General features: G+C 46.7%; 3 long non-coding RNA genes across 3 annotated transcripts; 2 read left to right on the top strand and 1 right to left on the bottom strand.

Moving 5' to 3' along the window:
- Positions 1 to 1,688: 1,688 nt before the first annotated feature.
- On the top strand, positions 1,689 to 3,829 carry LOC139798731 (uncharacterized). The gene is made up of 3 exons (XR_011726939.1): positions 1,689 to 1,773; positions 3,097 to 3,192; positions 3,772 to 3,829. It is a non-coding gene; the product is annotated as an uncharacterized lncRNA (long non-coding RNA).
- Positions 3,830 to 4,528: 699 nt separating this feature from the next.
- LOC139798789 (uncharacterized) lies at positions 4,529 to 14,920 on the top strand. The gene is made up of 5 exons (XR_011726974.1): positions 4,529 to 4,713; positions 6,942 to 6,983; positions 7,781 to 7,970; positions 12,734 to 13,593; positions 14,245 to 14,920. It is a non-coding gene; the product is annotated as an uncharacterized lncRNA (long non-coding RNA).
- LOC139798788 (uncharacterized) lies at positions 12,696 to 15,646 on the bottom strand. Its single transcript, XR_011726973.1, has 2 exons — positions 15,494 to 15,646; positions 12,696 to 13,110 (listed from the first exon to the last, which is right to left on the bottom strand). It is a non-coding gene; the product is annotated as an uncharacterized lncRNA (long non-coding RNA).
- Positions 15,647 to 24,449: the final 8,803 nt, after the last annotated feature.

The raw sequence follows: 24,449 nt of genomic DNA on the forward strand, positions 1-24,449 counted from the left end.
GGGTGATCTTAATGCTCTTCCTGAGGAATTATTGATGGTTTGTGCTGAACTTTTAGAAATGGCAATGCTCTTTAGGGCCAGAAAGGTGAACCCGGCTCCTGTCTAGACAATAAGTAGGATTTTTTGTCTGCTGTCCCAGAACTTGTGTATAAATTAATCATCAGTCTGCTGTGGTGGAAATGTTCCCATTTGCTTGGCAGTGGAGGGATTCAACCCTTGATTCATGAATTCTTTATGGCTAAAACTTCTATATCATGTAAATTAACCACCAGTGCCTGAAGCTTGCAAACCTATCTCGTGGCTCACGCCAGCACCTCTGGGGCTGGTGGTCAGCAGCCAGGTGAGGGAACTGAGCCACTTCTCCAGGATTCAGCTGAGACCACTTGTTCTTCCTGAAGCTTCAGAATTCCATCCAGCTGGGACTGACCCAGCTCCTTTTTTGGGGAGCAGGTGGGGCTGAGTCTGGGGATGGCTGGGACATGGGATGGAGGTCAGGCAGGACCAGGAGCCCCATCTCAGGCTGAAGTGGGCTGGAATGAGAGGATACTGGGGACATTATGGCCCATGTGTTGTGGTCTTGGACCCTGAAAGCTTGGGGGACAGCCCGGGGTGACACAGCAGAGCATCCCAGGCTGGCAGGGAGCTCTGCAGATCACCCACTGCAGCACAGCACCCAAGTCCCAGTGTGTGTAGGTTGTGGGGGCTCCTGAGGCTCCAGGGACACCCCCAGGGGAAGAGCAGCACCTTGGCCACGTTCCACAACCTTCTCAGAACCTCATCTCCACATTGCAGCTCCCAGCTCTGGAGGAGGAAGGGGACAGCCCCGAGGTTACAGGTGACGATCTCCCTCCTTTTCTCTTTTTGCTTATTGCAGTGTGGTTGTTGGGTTTTTTGTGCACATCAGCTCCAGCTCCTTCCTCACACCCAAATTTTCGACATGCTCAGCCCTGTGGAGGAAGCATCTCCAAATGCTGAGTTTAATGATGGGAGCACGGAGGCAGCTATGTGGATAATTTATTTGATTTCAAAATGCTGCCACATTTATAGGAGGAAAACTTTAAAGAAAATTAAACTCATTAAAACCCCCTCATAAATTGTTTTTGCAACAAAGCAATTAAGAAATCTCTCCTCTCCAGCACGGTGGGCAACATTCTAAGTAAAATAAAGCCCAAATTACCTTTTGCTGGAAACAAAGTAAGAGCTATCTCTTGCGACTTAATAAGAAATGGAGGTTTTTAGCATTAATACAAAGATTTAGCAGCTTCCCTCTATATGTGTGTTGCTAAGCATTTTGATGAAATTGCCTCAGAAAAAAGCAAACAATTCAAAAGGATGGCGTCTGCGAGAGGGTTCGTGGTTTCTTCCCCCCAACTAAATTACTCTGCTTTGCAGGATGCAGAAAGGAGTGGGGGATTTTATTTTTCTCCCCCCGTGCACACAGACACACAGGTTTGATGGGGTTTTCTTTCGGTCTCTTTCCACTCCCGGAGCTGGGAATGCCCCCGTTTCCATGGGAACACGGGACCCTGGGAGCCGTGGGGCCTGTCCTGCAGGGCCTGCCCACAGCCACCATGGGCACCGGGCCCGCTCCTCTTCCTGCTCCCATCCCTCAGGAGGGTGTGCAGGGGCCCTGAGGGGTCCCCAGGCTGCAGCCCAGGACCCTCTGTGTCCGTCTACTCAGTCCCTGCCACCCTGAGACCATCCCCTGGGGCTCCAGCACAAGGGCAGCCTCGTCCTTCCTGGGATGTTGGAAACACCATTTGTGATCTGCAGGTGTGCAGAGGACATGGAGGTGTTGGAGCAGCTCCAGAGGAGGCCCTGGAGCTGCTGGGAGGGCTGGAGCAGCTCTGGAGCCAGGGGGAGAGAGTTGGGGTGTTCAGGCTGGAGAAGAGAAGGATCCCATGGGGAGACCTTAGAGCACCTTCCAGTGCCTGAAGGGGCTCCAGGAAAGCTGGGGAGGGACTGGGGATGAAGGGATGGGATGAGGAAAATGGCTTTAAAGTGAGACAGAGGAGATGGGAGGGAGAAATTCTGTGCTGTGAGGGTGCTGAGCCCCTGGGTGCCCAGGTTGCCCCCAGAAGCTGTGGCTGCCCCATCCCTGGCAGTGTTGAAGGTTGGATGGGGCTTGGAGCACCCTGGGCTGGGGAAGGGGTCCCTGACCATGGCAGGGGGGGCACTGGAGGAGCTTTAAGGCCCTTTCTGACCCAAACCAGTCTGTAATTCCATGAAGTGTGCATCTACTGAGGCTTTTCTGTTGAATCAGGCTTTCCCTGCCCCACCTGGCGTGGAGATCTGCTCTGACTTAGGTCAGGACTCTGCTGGATCAGTGTGCCATGATCCGGTGTGTGCCATGATCCTGGCTGGATCAGTGTGTACCATGTTCTGTCCCCACGCTGCTGCCATGGGGATAGAGGAAAGATGGCAGGGCAAGCTTGGCTGTTCCCCATGGTGGCACAGACCTGATCCACACCGAAAAGCCCTTTGTTTGGCTCTGTATGCCCAGAAAACAACTCCACGTGGCAGGGCTGACGGCTGCGGCGTGGGAGGGTGGGCAGTGTGAGCCTTTGGACCACGGCCAGTCCCACAGGGTCCCTCCCGAGCCTACTTAATTGCATGAAATAAGATGAAAAGACAGGCTAATGAGAAACCCCATCTGCCAGCCAGCCACAATTAAGGCTGCCTTCCTCAGCGAGACGTGCTCAGATACCGGGGTTCTTTTAATATCTCTTCATATGGCCGAGCAGGTTTCAGGCATGGAGATGGTGCCTGTCTCAACTCTGATCTCCTTCCCTCAGTTTGCCCCCCGGGCAGCTGGGTAAGTGGGGAAAAAATTGGCTGAAGGATTCTGTTTCAGCATGAACTTATTTAGGAGAGCATCAGTTAATGAACGCTGCAGCCCCTGCTGTTTATTATCACATGAGATGATGCAGGAGATGGGGTTGGTTATGGATGCAGTGTAGCAAGTCGGCTCGTGGCACTTGTCGAGCTGCCTGGAAGAAACTAGGACAGCAAAGCAAAAGCAGAAAGCACTCAGAACCCCCCCAGGGGCGTTTGTAGAGGGGAAGGTGACAGAGGATGAAAAGGTTTTTAGTGCAGCTCCTGTGTCCCACGTTGCCCCCTTGCTCAGTTGCACTGGAGTGGCACCTCCAGGTGCCTGCAGCCACCCATGGGTGGGCACCAGGAGTCCCTCAGGTAGGTCAGCAAAAGCTCTGGCTGTGTAAAATCATGGACAGGGAAGGGGAATCTGTACAGCCTTAGAAACAAACAATCACCAAACAGCCTGCAGTACCTGACGACCAGGCAGGTACAAAATCTTAAAGCAAATTGCTCATGTTTTTGGAAAACGTGTATTGATTTCTACCATGCCAATTGAGAAATAAACGTCTAATAACTTTTTCGTGGATTAAGACTGAGGGAAAAATGTATTTTTCTTCTCTCCGCAACCTATTTTTCAAACAAAGGAGTGTAAGTTAATCAATCTTGTGATAATAGCTTTCAAGATAGCTGCTTTACTCAAATTTGTCTGCCTTTATTTTTCCATCCAGGAATGCAAAAAGAGTCGGGTATGGCAGCAATAAAATTACACTGATCTATTTTTAAATTGTAATTATTTTAGGGATGGTGTTTTGGGGCCTTTTGTGGTTCCCTGTAAGAATACAAACTGTCTGCAAACTGAAAAGGTTTCTTGGAAGGTGATTAAGCCCAAATGTTCACAGTGCATCTCACTTGCAAGGTTTTATCCGTTCTGATGAGTTCCCAATTTTTTCCCAGGCTGAAGCTTTTGTTCCCCTCCCTTTACCCAGGGTGACCCGTGGAAATTAACCCCCCACACTGGTAAAAGGAATTCACCTTTCGGGAGGGAATGGGATGGGAGAAGCCTTGGCCCTTGCTGCTGCAGAGGGGAGAAATGCTGGGAAAAATAAAAAAGACCCACTTAAAAATTAAAGCTGAGATTAAAGTGAAGAACACTGGTACAGCTGAAAGAGCCTGCGCGATATGATAAGAGTGGGTTTTTAAAGAGTTCTCATTTTTGTGAAAATTAGTTTTGGATCCTCATCAGTGTATTCAGGAGGAAAATATTACTCTAATGTCCATAGAAGAGAGATAAAAAGGAGATGTACTGAGGGAGAAATAATGAATTTACACTTTTAACATTCATTCTGAGGTGCAGAAGATACATTACTCTACATTATGCCTATATTAGACTTAAATAAAATTCATTAGGAAAACAAGATTAGAGGAGAGCAGTGCAATTTGAAAACATGCAGCACTTATATGATTGCTTAAAATAAAGTGTTTTCTGGGGGTAATGTTTTCAGATAACCACATATAAAATATATATATGAAAATAATGTAAAGGGACAGCATGAAGCATTTTGGGGGGGGACGGGACTGGAGGCTGCCTGACCTCCTGCTGCCCCTGGCTCAGCTGTACTACAGAGGGCAGTTTGCAAGAAAGTGGTGAGGGTGAACCCCAGATCCCAAATCCATCCCTGCCCACCCTGGGCTCACACTGCAGGGGAGCTAAAGGAAGCATTTGGGTCTGTCCAGCCATGTAGCTGGGCAGAATGTTGCTCTTATCAAAGGCATTTTTCTTGTGTTGCTTTGATAATCTCATTGTGCAGAATCACTTGGTCCCAGTGCCACGAGACCTGTCTGAGATGCTGGCTGAGTACAAAATGTGTGGAATCACATGGCAAACCATCTTCCCTGGTAAGTGCCCATGCTGGAAATGCACTGTCAACTTTTTAAATGGTTTTTAGTGGCTCTTTTATACAACTCATGTACACAAGTAGGATGGTGCCCTCACCCCAGCTCTGCGGGACCCCAGGGAGCTGCAGAACCCCCTCCTGCAGCAAGTTGTGAGGAGCTGCTACCCAGGAGCCTGCTCAGCTTTGGTAATTAAATGGCTTTTACAGACCTAAGTGCAACTCTGCACCTTGAAGTTTACCCGTGTGCATCTCTCAAGTGCTGTAACTTCAGCACACTAAAGCGAGACCTCCTGTAATTAAATGCAAATTCTGATTTCCTCCAGTTTCATTCAGGGAAATCCTGGTTAGGAACATAGCAAAATTCAGCACTCTGGAGAAACAGCAGAAAATAATTTAGGAAGAATACACAAAAATTAATTGCACTTTAACACAAAGTGAGCAGCATCCTGTTCCAGCAAGATCTGCCAGGTCTGTGTGTCTGCTCCAGGGACTGGGCTGCCTCGGGACCGTGATGAGCCGAGTGCTGTGCCAAATGGCCACGCTTCAAAGGGATGCCTCCCCACTGCCTCCCTCCCTGTCACTGGAGAAATTAAAACCAGTAATTAAAAGTTTATAAATGCAATTTATTTATCACTTGGTGTTTTTTCTGTATGAGAGGCTTCAAAATCAGTTTTTACTTTGCCAACATTTTTACCTTTCCTTCTCAGGCCCTGTTTGTGCCGTGCTCCCCTGGCCTGGGGAGTGTTAAGAGCATGATGCTGGAGCAAAGTGCAGTGCACTATCAGCTGACTTTCAAAACAGTCAAAGCCTTCAAAAGTACTTTTTTTTTCCTTTTTTTCTTGACAATCTGTATTAAAATTTGGAAGCTTCTTGCTGGAGAAAAGCTCCAAGCAGGAGCTGAGCAGGGTGGTGCCGCTGGAGAGGCACAGGGGGGGGACACAGGAGGTTCTGCTGTGACCCATTTCCATCTCCTGCAAGAGCTGTGCTGTGCCAAGGAGGAATATTACATGCCAGCAAGTAGGGCTCAAGCTCTCGCTGAATAATTTAACCATGAAAAAATGAAATCAACCTTTCTCTCCTGGAAGTCTGTAGTGAAGAGAGAGGGTGGTGCAAAGGAGAGGGGAGAGGAAAAACTCAGCTGCTGAAAAACAGTAGCTGCTGTTGGAGGAATCTGAAGTATGTAGAATATTGACAGTCTATTATAGGTCTATAATAGTCTATATGGTTTTTTTTAGTCTATTTCCGTAATATTTTTCTCACTTACTGGTGCACTGATGTTTTCAGATCAAGAAAATTGCAGATCTGCCATTTAACAGCTTTGGCTACACCACCCTGAAGTATTTGATTTTCACTGAGAAAAAAGAGACAAAAGACACCACTCCTGGACCAGCGTTATCAGAATCATGAATTGTGGTGTTGAAGGAGTCAAAACCAAAGTCAGCTTGCTCCTTCCTTTCCATGCCCCCTCCCAAAAAAAAAGTGAATGGCTTACACACATCTGAGGGTGTAATGGTCAAAGACTTTGGGTGAAGCCAGCACCTCAGATAAATCAGTTGGGATGGTTTGGGTCGGAAGGGACCTGGAGTATCTACTATGCATGGCATGGTGTGGGATGCTTACTGTCAAACTGCCTTTAATCTAAGACACAGAATGGTCTCAGACTAAACTTGGGCCACAGGAAGGTTTCTCCAGTCTGGGTCCTCAATGAGCTGGGGTATGTGTGGGTGACCAGCATGGACATCTTCTAAAAAATTCTACTTATTCTTTGGGGTAGTTGGTGTGAAATGTTTATAGAGAGCCCATTATCCCAAATGCACTTTTAAAATATATCCCTGCCATGATGAACAAATACAGAAGATTGCAAAAAGTGCCCAAAGGTGTGAAGCTTATGGAAGTGCCTGAGAAAGGAAAGATGTGAGTGCAACAAGCGCTTCAGTCGGGTGCTGGAGGTGCCTCAGACAGGCAGGTGCCAAAGTTGATGATACTGCTCTCTGTCTCTCTGCTGGGTAAGGCTGCCTGGCAGCTCGGGCTGACATGGGCAGGGAAGCCCCCACAGCTGTGTGGAAAGGAAAATGACTGCAGCCAGCTCCATTTATTACCGCCGGCTGTTAACAAATCACCCGCCTGATGCTTTGATTCACTCTCTTTGTAGGTTCTGAATGTGGATTGACTGGTTTGTAACTCCCTCGGTCCCTCTTTTTAAAAATAAATATTCTTGTTCCTCTCCAGGCCCGCTGGGACACCCGTGAGCTCTTGAAGATAATCATGAGCGTAAGTGATTGCTTCCCGCCTTCCCCAGGTCTGCCTGGGTAAATGTCACCAGCCTTCCTGCCTGTGATTAACATCTCATCTCATTTAAATATTTATTGATCTTTTATCTCCCGACTTTGACAGGGGCTCTTTACCCTCTTGCTGTGGCTGTGATCATGGCAGAGCAGGTGGTAGAGGTGGTGCAGAGCTGTAGGTGTGGGAGCAGCCTTGTCCCATGCTGGGATTTATCCCTTGGTGTGAGAAATGGGTGTGAAGGGTTTGATTTATCCCTTGGTGTGAGAAATGGGTGTGGGGGGTTTGATTTATCCCTTGGTGTGAGAAATGGGTGTGGGGGGTTTGATTTATCCCTAGGTGTGAGAAATGGGTGTGGGGGGGTTGCTGGTGAGAGAAGAGGTCAGTGAAGCTCCATCACCTGTTAAATCCCTGCATGTTACAAATATCTCCCCTAATTCCAAGAACTCTTCAGTTAAATGTGAAATATGATCTTTCAGGCAGCCCTTTCCAAACACTCCAGCATGAACATTGCCATGTTTCAGCCCTGCCTTCCCCAGGTAGTGTGAAATACATGTCCAACAGAGTTCCCAGAAGAACCCTTTTTCCCCTCACATTACACACTAGTTAGGGAGTTACTGGTGTGTGGTTATAAAGAGCTTGTTTTTATTTCATTTTAACAAAGACAGTTGTTTTTGTTTTTTTTTTTTTTTAACAAAGGGGTCTGTCTTTTAGCATTGAGTTTGATATTTATGCAAGAATTACCCAACAAGCAAAAAAATCCCTTTTTCTCTACATGTTTTTAGCCTCAGACCATTTGACAGTGACCAGAAAAGTGTCCCACCAAGTAAGTGAACCAAGCCAGCAAGCTGCAGGGAGCTTTTCCCTCCATGGCTTTACCTTCTTTGGGCTCAAGAAATGTTCTCAGACAAACTGCAGCTCTCAGAAGAGCCCAGGATGAGCACAGAGGCTGAATGTGTGCTCAGCTTTAACAGTGTAAGTACCCGGGGGGCATTTACCAGCCCAGATGTCTCCTGGATTTCCTTCTGCTGCAGCCCAACAGTACCCTCAGCAGTACCTTAAAGCAGGAATAGAAAAGTATCAGGACTGGATCCTGGTCACTAATTGAATATATTTGGACAATGGCTTTTTCTATGTCCTGTTCATTTAAAGCTAACGACATTTTAATTAATAAGGATTTTTAAAAGGGCTTTTTATTATCTACATGTATATAATTTCAGATAGATAACAATCTATGAGTCTGTAGGAAGCAAGAGCAGAAGTAAGAAGACATCTTGTCCTGGTGAACTCCAGTAGCCAAAGTATTAGGAGATTAAAATAATTAATATCTGCAATATATATGGGCTGACAAGAGCTGAGCTGAATGATATAAATAATAGAAATAATATAAATAATGCAGTATAATAATATAAATGTTATAAATAATATAAATAATGTATATATAAATAATGTAGTAGGGCAAATGCTGTAGAGAAATGAGAGTGGCAGGGTATTTATTTCCTGCACTTAGCAGAGTTTGAGGTGCAGAAGTCCCTCAGCATGGCTGTCCCTGGGCTGGGTTGCTGTGCCAGGGCTGGCTGTTCCTTCACCACCTTCCCTGCACCCTCTGACCATGGCACCTCCTCTGCAGCTGCCACCTCAACCCATGCAGCCCCCAAACCCCAGAGGAATGGTGACAGCTTCACCTGTGACTGGACAGCTACCATATGTCTTACTGATTCAATAGGCTGGCTGTTTCCAATAAATTGCATTTATTCAGGCAAACATAGGGAAATAAATGTCAATAGCTGTTAAGTGGGAGTGCTGGTAGGAAGAAACAAACCTTAAAAGTTCAAACCTGTGCAAATCTGATCTGAAAATGGGTGGAAGCACAGGGCCAGGTCTGCACTTCCTCCAGTACCCAGCAGCACCAGGCAGCTTTTGGCATTTCCCTGCTCAATGAGGCATTGATGATAAAACAGTGAAGTAAATATCGTATGGGACTGTATTTTATTTAATTTTTTTCAGAGATTATTAAAGCACCAGGGAGCCTTTGCTGATTTTCCTTCAGGAGGCAAACAGGAGTGATAACAGACTGTGCCTTTTCAAACAGGCAGCATGTTCTTGGCTTATTTGAACAGGACAAAACCAGGATCCTGCACAGCAGTTTTAGTTCCCATGACACATAAAAGATAGTAATTTTGAAAATAGGTCACACATAGCAATATGAATAAGGAAAAGAAAACAACACAATCATTATCCACACTCTGCCAAAGGGTATCTTAATCAGGCTGAGCTGAGGTTTGCAGCAATTAGCACTCAGTGTTTTCCATCCCTGAAGTCCAACTTGCTCTCCATTGCATGGATCTCCACTGCTGCAGGCTGGTGGCTCGTGGCCTCCTCTCACAGACCCAAAGCTCCCTGTTTTCACTGGACTTGATCTGGATTTATGATCCTGTAGCTGAAAAGTAAATGGATGGTAGATCTTATTTATTATTGAAGGTGCATTAGGATCTTTTGAGGAGAAAAATGATAAAGTGAACACATCCAGCACGTAAGCTGCATTTGCACTAGAAACCTGGCTGGAAAAGCTCTTTCCAGTCCAGTCAAATGGCATGGACACAAAACACCATTTGTGTACCTGCAAATCCTGAACATCGCTCTCCTAGGCAGAGGGGTTACTGCTAAATTTTGTTTGAAAATGAACAAAGGAATCAAACAATTCAAAGAGTCATTTGAAAAAGATCATTGCGTTCAAGAGCAGTGACCCCTAGACACTATGCAAAGCAAAAGGTGAAAGTCATTGATTATGTGATTCCCTGTGAATTATCCACACAAAGACTGTGCTAATCAAAATAACAGCTTTCATGCCACTTAGGACTTAAAAAGGATGATACATTTTTTGCAGTCTGCCTTTCCTTCTCACAGCCCATGGAGTTTCAGCTCTCCACACATGGAGTTTATGTACAGGGTTTGATGTGTTGTCTGACACTGAGCACTGGAGATTTGCTGGAGCACTGCAGATGTCTCCAGCTGTGTAATCACCAGGGTTATTTTCAGGGATGGCCTTTGTTAAATTAACCTGATGGCCTTGTGTGTGTTTTATTTCTGCACGGATTTCTCACACACATTTGTTGTTGAACGTGTAGTTACTCCAAGCAATGCCAGAGAGGGAAAGCAAGAGCACAGATCTCTGCTGGCAGTTTTTCTAAGCTTTGCTTGCAACAACTAAATATAGCAATATAAATTTACTTGGGTGCTGTACTCAGTAGTGAATTTCAAGTGTGGCCAGCAGTGCTTTGGGATAGGGCTTGGCTTTTCTGCATCAAACTCTTGCTGCTTCAGAAGTGGCAGCAGCCAGAGAGCAAGCTGTGTTGTTTTGGTGTGACTGAAATAGTTCATTCTCTTGCCTGGCATGCAAAAAAAAACATTAAATCAATCTCAGGGAAGATTTTAAGTTAACATTATAATATACTTTAAAATATCCCTGAAGCCTTCAAGCATTCACCCAGAGCAACACTGCTCTGTTGCTTCTCTCCACCCAAACCCCTCTGGGTGCTGGGAACTCAGTCCCTGCTCAGCTCCATCCTGGCTGCATCACCTTCCCAATGGGCTCCTGTGTGTGGGGACACCTGAGGAGCAGAGACAGGGACAGCCTGCAGCTGGCTGGGCTTGTTTTCTGTTATAAATGCAATGCAGTTTCCATTTATCATCTTCCATATAAAAGCAAGCATCCTCTGAGGCAAAGAACACAAACTTCTCTTTCCCTTGATTTCCTGATACAGTATGACTGCATGTTGATAAAATCATGATGAATAGTGGTGTTCTTAGACCCCCACCGTTTCTGGCCACGTTTCTGTGTTCAGCTCAGTGAAAAATGACATAAAACCCAAGCCAAATGTGCCCCCAGCCCCAAATGCCAGAATGCAAGCTCCGGAGAAGTCAATACAAAATTGTAATTGCTCTCCACCTAGGCAGACACATTTTCTAATTCAGAGTAACAAAAAGTCCTTTTCTGGTTTGTTTAGATGCTGTAATTGTAGAAGTCATTGGCAAATTAAGCATAAAAGTGCAGAGATGTGGGAAAAAGTCTTTATATTGGAGATACACTATGATAAGTGAGCTACTTGAAGGGCAGTCTGGGGTGTTTTTATTAGAGTATTTACCATTAACTTCATCCCAAGAGGCCAATTACTGTCCTTTTAATGTCCTTTTATTGTGAGATTCAGAGAAGGCTCTGCAAACAGCCCCCTCCTGGCACTCCTCAGCCATCATTCCTGGGATGATACACCCAGGCTGGGCTGTGCCAGGAGAGCCCTCACAGGCTGGGGCTATAAAAGTGTTTTTCTTCAGTTCTCCTTCCCCCGAGGGTGTCACCTGGAGGTGGGACAGTCCCAGACAGAGGTTCAAGGGAGGTGGCACCTCCTCCCTCCCTGGACCAGTTGCTCCCAGCTCAGTGTTGGGTGAAACTGGAGAGGTAAGGGCTGAACAAAAGTTGTTGATTGTTAGCACCACAGAGGAAGGAAAATTAGCCAGACTTTTGAAAACTTGGCTGATATGTCATAAATTTATTTTAAAACCCCTCCTTTTGCTTAGTGCTAGCTTGAGCCTTCGGAAGGGAAGGGAAGGGAAGGGAAGGGAAGGGAAGGGAAGGGAAGGGAAGGGAAGGGAAGGGAAGGGAAGGGAAGGGAAGGGAAGGGAAGGGAAGGGAAGGGAAGGGAAGGGAAGGGAAGGGAAGGGAAGGGAAGGGAAGGGAAGGGAAGCCAGGTGTGTTTCCAGCAGAGCTGTTCATCTCCATGCCCTGGGCATCAGGGGTCTCTGGGTTACCCAGCCCTGCAGCAGCTCCATTATCGGGTGTTCTTTGGCTCCATCATGAGGTGCCTCTGCTGGGGATCTGTGGGTCTGGGCACCCCCAGTTTGCAGAGAGGAGGCAGCCAAGGTCCTGGGAGCTGGATCTGCACTGGGACAGAGGTGGTCAGGAGCTGCAGGATATCAGAGAGCAGCAGGAGGACACCTTGATCCAAGTGGTGTGGCTTAAATGTCTGTGTTCTAGAGGTGGTTTAACAAATCCTCTCTCACCTCATTCTGTTCTGTATCCACCCAGGTTGGATTGTGGTTCCCAGTGCTGTCCTGGGTGTCACTGTGTTGTGGATAAATGCTGTGTAAAGTCACCTGCATATGGATGAAGACAAACCTGAAGTGCTGCAGCTGTTTGGCAGCCTGCTTTACCTTTTGATACACAGTGTTTATCAACTGCTCTTCTTATCTTTTTATTTATATTATCTTGGCAAAAAAAAAAAAAAATTTTTTTTTATTAACAAGGACTCCAATGCAGACAAAAGAAAAAAAAAAGACAATGGGCAGCCAAAAAAAAAAAAATAATGAGAAAACCCACAAAAAATCCCAACCTTGCATATCACCATAGTTACCTGACAGAACCCATCATGTGCTCAGTGGGGCTCTGCTCCTGATGAGGAGGAGACAATGCATTAAGAGGCACCTTGAGTTTTTAATATGCACCTGTGAACTACTCGGGTTCAAAACAAAAATCTGAAGAATGACACAATACCTACAGGAAAGTGTTTTCTCTTATGATGTACTCAGCTTTTTAGAAGTGTGTGTGTAGTTCCACTGCTCACAGATCAGGGGCTCTGCTATTCACAGCAGAAAAGGGTGAGCAAAAAAGTCTATTGTTTCAGAATGACCAGTTACTAAACCACATTCTTAATTTGTTGGCTGCTTTTATTATTGTCTTGCAGAGCTCTTGAGGGCAGACCAGGAAAAGTGACCCACATGCCTGTGTGTGTTCCCCCAGGGATGTCCCCTTGGTGCCACCCCATGCCTGGCACCTGGGGCACCAGCTCCAGGGTTTCTTAAGGTCCTGTTCTCCCTCTCCAGACCCACCCTTGGAAGATCTGGTTGTGCCTTTGCACAACCCTTTGTTAGGGTTACAGGTGGCTGTGCCATGGTGCCTGGCCTCTCGTGCAGACCTGCCACAGGTCAAAGCACTTGGAGTTCTTCCTGCACACACATCTGGCACCTGGAGAACAGGTGAATGCCCAGCACAGGGATGGGGTTGATTCCAGGCTCTGGATGTCTGGCTTTATTCTCACAGCTTGGGTTCTTGCATCTTGCCCTGAAACAGAAATTCCAGATTTAATGTGGCCACTTCTGGGATGCTCTGGAGTGGGAATAGGGTGGTTGGGAAATGTTTGGGCCATTTTTTTTTTTTTTTTTTTTTTTTTTTTTACTTAGTGTCTTTGTTCCCTGGAAAGGGTCACATTTTCCTGATGAGTTTCTTACCCTGCTGTGGGATGGGGCAGAGTGGCTTGGTGTCTTACAGGAGGAAACACAAGTGCAAGTAATGAACAGAAGATCAGTCTGTGACCCTGTGCTGCCTCCCTCAGACCTCTGTGCCTCTCTGTCTGTCTGTCTGTCCCTCAGAAATAGGGGTGGGGAGAGCAGGCAGGGGTCCCTTGGCCCTGCTCCTGTGCCCTTGGTGCTGTGGGACCAGCCCAGCCCACCAGCATCCCCTGGGGCACAGCTGCCAGATGTGAGAACCTCTCTGCTTTTAATTACCAGTGCCCAGGAAAGTGTTACACCTGAGCTGCTGCAAAAGGTAACTATCAATGGGAGGCTGCTTCTAGTTGTTGGAGTTCAGAAATAAAAACTACCAGATATGTCTAAATATTGACTCTGGCTCCTGCCTGTGAGTTGAGGAAGCCTTCCCCCCACCTCCAGGCTGAGGGCTGTGATTGCAGATGCAGATACAGCACAGCTCTGGTAATTAAAACCATAATTCCTGCTAGAGCTCTGGCAACTGAGACATACTTAAAAGGGTCTAAAAATCGGACTGAAGCTGTTCCACTGTTTTCCTTCTCATGCTGGTGCTGAAAATCTGGCAATCCATTAAAGGCAATAGGGTGTTGTAGCAAAACTGGTATCTATTGCTATTTGAGGCTATTGAAAAATACTGCATACATTGAATACCTTTAACTCTATTCTAAGAAAAGAAAAATCTTGGTTTTGACAGTGTGAAAAAAATAGCAATGACTCAAATGTAACCTTCAAGCTTTTCCCCTGCTTTACTTAATCAAATTGCTATAGCTGTTGGTGGCATAAATGCCCTGCACAGTGGAAGAGCAGTATGCAAATCTGCAGATCAATACTTTTACTGGAACAGAAATCCTTAAAGCTTGCAATCAATTAAAAAAGTTTCATCTGATCCCTTTAATTTGATAAAGAGAGTGTTTTCCTTCCCTTCACGCAGGTCTCTGAGTTCCAGTAAGGATCCAGGCAGGACCATGCTTCCCAGCAGAACCTCACCAGCCCTGGGTGAGGTGTCCAGAGCTCCTCACCTCCTGCAGCCTCTCCAGCAAGTGCTCACTCCCTGTGCTCTGCCCCTCAGGACAGCAGAACATCTGGCCCTGGCCACAGCCTGCTGCAGGAGCTGGCTTCTGTCTGGGGACACAAAAATTCATGGCTGCAGAACCCCAGGGCCTGTCTTCCTGCCCACTTGTCTGCCAGCTTCCAAGGGATTCCTGCTGACAGACTTCCAAATTACCTTGGTGCACAGGGCCATCAGTTTTTTGACTCCTGATGTCTGAGGATTGCATCCAAGTTGGACTCTGAGCTCTTCTCAGTGGGCTGGAGAAGTTTATTCCACATTTCTTACAGAAACTTCGTATGCATCCCAGCACGTCTTTTGGTTAAACAACCCTGCTCAAGTGTAGCAGACAACCTGCTCCCTGACCTCACCCCTCAGTGATCAGTGCCCAGAAATGTCTGCAGTGCCCCAAACCCCCATGGGAAGCAGATGCTGCACTGCCTTCCAGACCATGCTGCTCTGCTTGCTCTCAGAGCACTTCATGGAACATTTGTTCCCAGTGACCTGTACTTTTTGGCTGTAACCACCTCTCACATATTAGCTCTGCAATGCCCACAAAGCTCTGCCCTGACTGCTCTGTTGGGCTGATGTTGGTTGTTCTCCAGGACAGGTTTCCAGGTCTCTCCCCTCCCCAGTGCACTGGTTCCACCTGGGCTGTGTTGGTCTCTCAGTGAGGATCACACCTTGCTCAAGGCTCCTCCTCACCGTGAGGCACAACCACTGTGCCTTGGGAAAACGTTGGAGTGAATTGGGTTGGGTGCACTTGACAGATCCATGCTGACTTTTTCCTTTCCCTTGGTTTCCTTTTGAGGACATACAGTTGGCTCAGGTGTTTACTGTGGGAGTTTTCTGGAAACTGGAGTTAAGTTCCTGCAGGTTACGGCTCTTCCGTTGACCTTTTGTGTCTGCACAAGGTTTCTTTCCCTTGGAAAGTACAAGAGGGGAATTTAATCAGCACACAGCAGGATGTCTGAACATCTTACTGACTGAGAGTCACGGAGGGTGGCAAGGAAAATTCTCAGTAACTTTAAACTTCCCAGCCATTCTTAGGCTCAAAATTTGATGAGGCCAAGTGGGTGCTCTTACAAAACGCTCAATTAAGAACTAAACAAGGCAGAGTGATTCACCTCACACAAGTGGAGGTGTGAAAGAAGCTTTAGGAATGGTCTTGCCAAAGATCTGCTTGGGAACTGGATTTGTCAGGAACACCTCTCTGTGACACAAGCAACCCAAAAATGAGCTGAGGAGCCTGCTGCCAGGGGACACCCTGGCCAGGGGCTCCACGTGGCTGGGCAGACAGCTGGAGGGAGGGCTGGGGGCAGGATTTTAGTGCCAGTCCTGGAAACTGAATGGTCAAATTCAGATTGTTCTCAAATTTCTAACTTGTTTTAGTTAGAATAAACTTAAATACTAGAATTGAAGAATGTTTGTGTTTTTGTCCTGCAGGAAAGGCTGTAGGAACTTGTTTCCCTGAGACCTGCAGGACTAGGACTTACTGTGGAGAACTGTGGGGCTCAGCTCCTCCTCCTGGGCTCCCACCATCCCCTGGCAGCAGCTCTACAGTTGAGGGAAGAGGGCAGGAGATGCTGGCAAACACACCCCACAGGAGGGAGCCCAGGCCATTAATCACCTGCAGAAATGTTCAGGTCAGAAAATGGGTGAAATGTACGCACAGCCCACCAGTGCAGATTGCCTTCTGCACAATTAGAGGTGCAGAGAGCTGCTCCATAAGTATCAAATCTGTTTCCAAACAATTAAGGAGGGAATGAAACTTCAGTGTACTCTCAATAGGTTTATAAAAAGCCTTGCAGTGCTATGCATGTTAAAATCTATGCAGGCATCAATTTGCATATATCCATACATGCAATTACCTGAATTAGTGTGGGCAATAAATGGGCTGTGATCTTCTTTGGAAAACAAGAAAATAACTGATGTTGGAGCCTACAGCTTCTCTTAATGCTTATTTCTTTTTGTCCTTCATTTGTGCATGAAGGCAGCTTGCTGCTTCCTCTTGAAACTCAATTAGATGTGCTGGGAACAAGGTTAACTGGGTGTATTTGTGTGTCTGCACCCAGCCACTCCTGGGAGATTCAATCCAAACATTTTCTGGATGTTTTGAAATTGAGAGAAAACACCATTGTGTAATGCACAAGGTGACCAGCTCCAAGTGTTCTTACCTCTTCTGTAATTCTTCCTCTCTCTAACAATGGCAACACATTTAGAGCTGCCTGAGAGTCGTGAAGAGACTTAACTAAAATCTCATTTTTTTGTGTGATAGGCACTTAAATAGAGATAGATGTTTTATTTTGTTGTTTTGGATTGGTCTTAGTGCTGTGGAAAATATATATTGACTTTTGTGGTGAGGGTTCCTTATCTGGACCCAAGAAAGAAGTTAGATCCTGGGTGTGAAGAACCTACATGAAAAAAGCTGCTGACTCCCATCTCCCTCTGCTTGGAAATTTCTTTCAGGAATTCAGTGATGTGTCTCCTCACCTCATGGACACACTTTACAGCCCAGGCTAGATGCCCCAGCACTTGCTGGGCAGCCTGGCCCCAGGACACTCGTGGTGCACAGGTCTGTTCCCTGCCCCGTGGGCTGGTGGCAGGGGAGTGATGATGCCGTGGGCACAGCAAGGGTGGGAAGAGCTGATGGGAAAATGGGATGGCCTCGCTGGGAAGCCACAGGCAAACAGTCAGAAGTGTGCAATTAGGAGTTTCGTTCAGCTCCTAATTATCTTTTGGAAAGAGTTTGGTTCCTCTCTGGAGCAGCAAGCAGCTTGTCCTGGTTATTTCTGGCTCTGATGCTGCAGTTTGCCCCTCCTGGGTGCCCGTGTCCCTGCTGTGCTGATGGGACCCTCCAGAGCAAACACAGCTGCCCGAGAGCTGAGCACACATCCCTGGGAGTGCCTGGGGGTGTGATGGGCAAAGCTGCTCACTGCCTGTGTCTCCACAGCAAGAGCTGATCTGCAGATCAGAAGCAGCAGCAGCAGCATCAAAAGGGATGCAAATACACCCTTACTTATTTACAAATGGGATTAATTATCTGCTAGCAAATTTTGTTGTTGCAGATCTCATTCCTGTTTCTCCCCAGACATGCTGAGCATTTTTGTGTTGGTGCTGGCAAGCACAGAAACCCTCCAGTCAGATGACACGTGTCACTTAAACCTACCCCAGGTCTGGATTTGATGTGTGTCAACACGTTTAAAACTGCTAAATTGAAAAGGAGTTTCTCTGCCTGCTCCTCAGCTGCCAAGGGAACACGGAGCCTGCACAGTGGTTGTAGAGCCAAACCCAGACACCCCTGGGTTCTCCCCAGGGTGGTTCTGACAGAGCTGAGCAGTTACTTGATGTGTGTTAGCAGGACAGTGCTGATGGCTCAGCAGAACTTCTGTGACTGTGGACAGGGGTTCAGGGACCCGGGGAGGTGAAACCATGGTGCTGGGCATCGGGGCAGGGAACTGGATGAGCCTGTGCCTCCTGGGTGCCTCCTGGGTGCCTCCTGGGTGCCTCCTGGGTACCTCCTGGGTACCTCCTGGGTGCCTCCTGGGTGCCTCCTGGGTACCTCCTGCCTGACCCCCCTTGGTCTCAGCTCCCCTGAGGGCTCTCCAGCCCATCCACAGCATGCCTGAGCACTTTGGACTGGGGTGAACAGGTTCCAGCAGGCACTGACCCCGTCTCCCTCTGCCAAGTCTATGCTAAACCTGTCAAATCAGCTGCCTTCTCACAGCCCCGAGGTAAAATGGATCTGTTGGAGAATAAAGCTGTGGCTGGGCTGCAGGGGAAGGCTCCCAGTAGACAGATACACCCTAAGCTGTCAGGATGGGGCTGTTCCTGACCTCAGGCTGTCTCCCATCCTGCCCTTTTCTCCTCTTCACAAAACCCCATCACTTTCTTCCAACAGTAACAACACCTGATTTGTCTAGAAATGCTATGGACCCTGATGGATAATCTCAATAATTCTGACTCTATAGCAAAAGATGTGGGACATCTGCATGATCCTGTTGCTGATATTTCAGCCTGCTGTGAGGGTACTTTAGGCACAGAGAATGTCTGGGCCTGCCAAGCAGGCAAATCCTTTTTTGCAGAACAGCTGATACATGGAAAATCAACCCAAAAAAACCATGGGAATGCGTGAATGTCCAGACAAGCTTAATCACCTTTCTAGCAAAAAATACTGAGGAGGAAGGGACAGCAGTGCTCATAAACCCTCACACTGACACAATTGGATAGCTTGTGTGTGGGAGAGTTAAATTCACTTAGCTGAATACTCTGAGCTGTTAGTGATAATTTTTAACAAACCCCAGAACAAGGGGCTGGTTCTGGAAGAGGAGAAATTATATTACCATCTGTGCTTAAAAAGGATAAATATTAAACTTCTGGTAACCAGTGACCAGATGATGGAAAAACTCACGTGGATGCTCTCACTAACAAATTCTGCAGCTCTGTGGTGCAATCAATGCCAAGCCGAGTGGTTCTGTGAAGCATAAGTCTTGAAGAGAATTGCCATGGCAGATGACAACTTTGCTGACTGAAGGTAACTGTCAGAAAACAGGTTTCCTAAAATAATTTATTTTACTGCCCCAGGCACTTTGAAAAATTGCCTTATACCCAGTATTGCCTCAGAAATTAAATGGATTAAAACACAAAGTGAAACAAACAAACAAAAAAAAGAAGCCCTCTGTGCTTATGCTTTTCACCTGTAATTATCCCCACCTGGAATAAATTCACCTTGGATTAATGGGAAAGCACCTCCTCCTCCTCCATAAAGGTTCAAAAGGTTCAGCTTGGGATGGGTTTGTGCTGTGAGCCAGCCCAGTGCTCCCTGTCCTGGAGCAGCAACCCACAAACTTTTCCTGTCTTCTTGATAGAAACGTCTAATAGAGCCACAGAGGAGATTCCTGCCCAGGTAATCACATTTTCTCTGAGAAAAAAAATAATAATACCAGGAAAGAGGCTTTTAATAAAAGCCTGGCAGTGAATGTTTTTGTTTGGGAAGGCAGAGGTGGGTTGCTCTGGGCTGGGTGAGCAGTGCTGGGGGGTTCCATGCTGGAATATTATAGCCCTGCTGGAATATACCCCTGGAATATTGTGGTCCTGAGCCCATCCCCTGGGAGGGTGCATCCTGCTATTCCCCCATCCTGGAGGGCCCCTGGAAAGAGCCTGGGCAGCAGTGGGGTGGGTGGGAGGCAGGAGTGCCCTTCAGAGGTTTTCCTTCCTGCTTGCAGACACACAAATAAAGTGTATTTTGTTTGTTTAAAGTTCCAGTCATTCAAATTTTGAAAATATTATTCAAAAAATTTTTTCCAAGCCAGATTTCTTTTGACAATTATATCAGGAGGATTCGGCTGGTGCCAAGTTTTAGGGGTTTGTATGCTAATTCTCAATTGTGCATCGCAGGCATTGGGTTTGCTGACAACCATCTGTTTCAACCCAACTTTTCCCTTAAAGTCAGCCCAAGAGAAATTAAAATATCAAAAGGAAATATTTCAGACCGAGAGGGAAGAAAGCAAAAACAAAACGAAAAGCAACAACAACAACAACAACAAAAAAGCCCCAAAATAAGGCTGCTGAAGCTGTAAACAGCTTTTGAATTTTTAAAGTTTGGCTGGAGTCACATTTTACAGCTCCGCCCCGGCACCAGCCTGAGGGGAGGGGTATGGGAACTCCACTTGGATGTCCCAGGGGTCTTCTTAAGGGGCTTTGTTGTTTTTTCCAGATTTCCATGGTCACGTCCTGCCAGAAAGCCCTGGTGAGAGCTGGTGGCTGGCTGGAGCAGCCTGGGGTCAGGACTGTCCCTGCTGTCATGCTGAGGGTGTGCAGAGCCCCAGCCCCTCCTGTCTGTGCTCAGCTTACCCCATGACTAAGTTAACCATTTATAATTAAAGTAGTGCTAAAAAAGCAGATGGAACATATTAATTAAATGTCACGGTTGGCTTCCCATAGCCTTTTGTTACTGAATTCTGTGAGCTGAGCACAGGAATTAGGAAAAGGCATTTGCAGAGGGGGAGTGTTCCCCCCATCCTGGGGACAGTGCTGCTGGGCAGCCTCCTGCCTGCCTCTGGGCTCCATCCATCCTCAGGGGCAGGGTGAGACAGAGCCCCAGCCTCCTCCAGCTTCTGCTCCAAACGTGATAAATAGTTTGGCTGAGACCTTCCACTATGGGGGGGGGGAAAAAAAAGTAAGAACAGTGAAATTAATTCACCAAGTGTTGTTGTTATTGTTGGGTCTTTTTATCAGAACTGCTGTCTGTCTCCTTGAAAGACATTTGTGAAAGATGGAATTACTGTCATTTGCGTCAAAGCATAATTTCCCAAGTTAAAACAAGGCACGTGGGGCCCCATCTTTGTGGAACAACAACACAGAATTAAAGGGGTTTGTATATAAATATGTTTCCTTACAGATGTGTGTGTGTAACCTCTGCTGCTGGTGAATACTGGTGTGAGCACCAGTGCCTGCTGGCTGGGAGCAGGAGGAGCTGCTGGGGTGCTGGGTGGGGGTCCAGGAGCAGCTCTGGAGGGAGGGGACAGTGCTCCTGTCCCCAGGGACACCCCAGGGCATCACCCCGGGGCAGGAGGGGGGTTTGAGGCTCTCAGCCATCCCTGCAACAACAGATCCACCTCTACTTAAACAACAAAGCCCAGGGTGCTGCCCCCCTCGTGCTCAGTGTTATAATTCAATGTTCTTTATGTCCCTAATATAATTTTACTGCCAGGGATTGGATTTGCTGTGAAAGGAAATATCAATACATAGCACTGACAGAAAGGAGCAGAGGACACCTCAGCATCAATAGGATGGAACAAACTCTCCTGTGCTCCATGCAAGGAAACAGCAAACGAGGGCGGGGGATGCAAAGAGTGAGGAAAACGAAGGCTGTGGGAGGAAAGCTGCTCAGGGACACATCAGATGGGGATGAGGAAGCAGCACCCCTGCCCTCCTGACATACAAAGCTGGAACTTTTGTCAGCAGCCCCATCAGAAGCTTAACCTCATTAGGAACAGAATGCCACTCTGCAGAGGAAAAACAACAGCATGGGAAGATGAATAATGCTGTCACTAATCAGTGTGAAACTGCTAATTTTAATTGAATTACGGTAAACTTCAAGTCAAACAGATAAGTACTAATCCTGTAATGCTTTAATTTTCTTTCTAATTTTTTTTCTAATATTCTAAACCACCACATTACTAACACTGTTTAATCAATTTCATGATGAATTTGCCAAACTTGTGATAGTCTATTGTTGTTTTCAAACAAATAAGGGGATTGCAATGTTAAAAGGATAGGGTGGGGGCCTGAGACCAGCAGCTCCTGCAGGAGAAAATACAAGTGCCTGCAGCAGGCAGTGGGATTTTTTGAAACCAGTTTGCTTTATGAACTGTTCATAACCCATGATCACCCCACCTTCCAAAGCTGGGTTTCTCTGAGCAAAGTTCAGACAAATACGTATTAGAAAAAGAAAGCAAACCAGGGATCTTTGGTATTGGGACGTAATATCCAGCCAGGAGGAGGAACAAGGCACTTGTTCCTGCTGTCCCTTCTGGGAGGTGGCTCCTGGCCACCAGCCCCTGGCCACTGGTAGCCCCCAGCACACCTGCAGAGGTGCACACAGACACACAGCAGCATCCATCCTGACCATTCATGATTGAGCCACAAGAGTGTTTGTGCCCAGGATAAATAAATTTCCTTCCTGACAGCCTCTGCAGAGTCAGGTGCTAAATTTAGTGGCTAAATTATTCATGATCTGATATTCTCTTGATCTTAATCTTTGACTCTTCTGTGCCAGGCAGCAGAAGACACTCCAAACATTTTTCAAGGCTGCAACATGTGGAGAGGCTGCTGGGCAAGGGCATTTAGAGCAAGGAGGGTGCAAAGGAGGAAGGCTGATGGGTGCACAGGCTGACCACCCCCTGGAGCTGCTTCTGCCTCCTCAGCACTTACTCGTCCTCCTCCCGGACACCTGATTCACACGTTCCTCTCCCTGTCACTCTCTCCTGACCAAGACTTTGCTGGTAAAACAGCAGCCACAGATTTATTCTGTGTAGCTGGTTTCCAGCACAGCACCCTCAGAGCAAGGGGGGTTTAGGGGAGTTGCCCACCAGCAAAAGGATTTGACATTTTGATTCCAGAGTAACAGCACAGAAATGTGAGGGTGGGCCCACGTGGTCACCTGAAAGGGTACTTTTAGCAGAAAGGATTTGATGGGATTAATGTTGAGAAAAGGATTGCACCAAGGTCTTTGGCAGCCCAGGAATGGGATGGGGAGCAGGTCCTCACCAGCAGAAGAGTCTCAAAGATGGGTTCAGTGCCACAGGCTCGTGCCAGTGCCAGAGAGGAAAGTCTCACAGTCATCCTCACTTTTCCATTTGGTTTTCTAACCATACCTAACAAGCTTTGGAAATTCAGGAGGCAAAAAAGTTGTGTCTGCACATTCAGCTTATAAAGAAATACTCAAAAAACCCTGAAGGAGAAAAAAAAAAGAGAACATGATGTGTACTGGCCTGATCTCCAGCTTTCTGAAGTCATTCTGAATGTTTCCTCTAACTCCAATTAGCTCTGAATCAAAAAAGAAATGCTCTAGAATGATCCTCAGCATTTGGGGATTATATTTGTTCATAAAAATCCAAGTGATAAATATCTTGTCAATTAATCTGAGGTGTATTAGGCCACAGAGCAAAGTGACTGATGGTTGAATATCAAACACACCAGTATTATCAGCCCTCTGTCTCACCAGGTGATGAATGAAGGTACCAGAATTGGGGAGATATAATCACATTTTTATTTATTGTTTGGAACTGGATTCTGTCCCAGTAATGGAGCTTTAAACAAACTGTGTCTTGCTTATCAGCATCCCTGGGCAGCAGGCAGAGGCAGCAGGGGGGAGAGGCAGGCAGGATGGGGCAAGGGATGGAGGGATGGATATCCATGTCAGTGCCCTCACCTGCCAGCCCTGCCTTTTTTCTGACTCAAGATCTGCATTTCCTGTGATGCAGGAAAATCCTTCTCGGTGTTTTCAGAAGGCACCTCTGCCCTCTCTGTAGGGCAGACTTCTGAGAGCGTGGGTGGGTGGGTGGGTGCTTGGGAAGTGCCACCCAGGTTTAAATAAAAGAAGAGAATGGGGAAGGATGCTAGAAAGTGTCTGGAGAGGGAAAACTCCTGCAGATCACCCAGAGAGGACACGAGACAGGCCCTGACCCCTGGTGTGCTCTGGGCAGAGCTGGGGAGGGGGCAGGGACCTGTGCTGGGAATTCCAGTCTCTGGAGATAGAAGTTGTAGCCACAAGCCAGTCAGCACCAACCAAGAGCTGAACATGGTGAAAAAGCAGCAAAAGCAACAAGTGTTTGGCAAGGGGAGGGTTAAGGTGTCTGCAGTGCCTTGCAATGCCAACAGCAGTCCTGGCATGGGTGTGGAGAAGAGGAATTCCTGAGGGGCTGGAAGCACCAGCAGAGGCTGTAATGATGACCAAGATGAATGACCCATACTGATGAAATATTAAAAAAAAAACAACACCCAAAAAGAGATTGAAGAAACAGTGTCCTGGAGTTTGGGAAACTGGAGATAAAGAGGGTGCTCAGGCAGAAATGATTTCTGTGCAAGACAGGAAAAAAAAAAAAAAAAAAAAAAGAAAAGAAAAAAAAGGTTCGCAGAAAAAAACTAAAAAGTGAATGAAAACATTAAAATATTTTTTTAGTCTCAAACCCACAGAGGTGTTCTTAAGTACCCAGTCTAAAACAGAAATTCTAAAAATGTTCAAAGTGAAATAGACTGAAAAGTTAAAAAAAGAAAGCTTTATGAATTCTCTTGTGCTAATGGGAGTATTACCAGGTAGATGCATTCAGCTGAGGCTCTTGAAAGCTTCAAGGACAAGTTCAGGCTGAGTTTATGGAGGTTTTGTTTTGAATTTAAGCTTGCTAATTATTTTAATAATTAAAAATGTTCTGCTAAAGCAGGTTGTAATTAGCTAATTATTTGCCCTGTTTATGTTTCCTGCTTACTTATGCATTTTTTATTATCCTCCTGAATTTAAGAGCAGCTCTTCCCAGGTGCCAGTGCCTCTCTCTGGAGGAGCCTGGTGGGAGGGATGGGGGGAGGTT

Source organism: Heliangelus exortis, chromosome 8 (assembly GCF_036169615.1).
Source record: "Heliangelus exortis chromosome 8, bHelExo1.hap1, whole genome shotgun sequence".
Classification (NCBI taxonomy): domain Eukaryota; kingdom Metazoa; phylum Chordata; class Aves; order Apodiformes; family Trochilidae; genus Heliangelus; species Heliangelus exortis.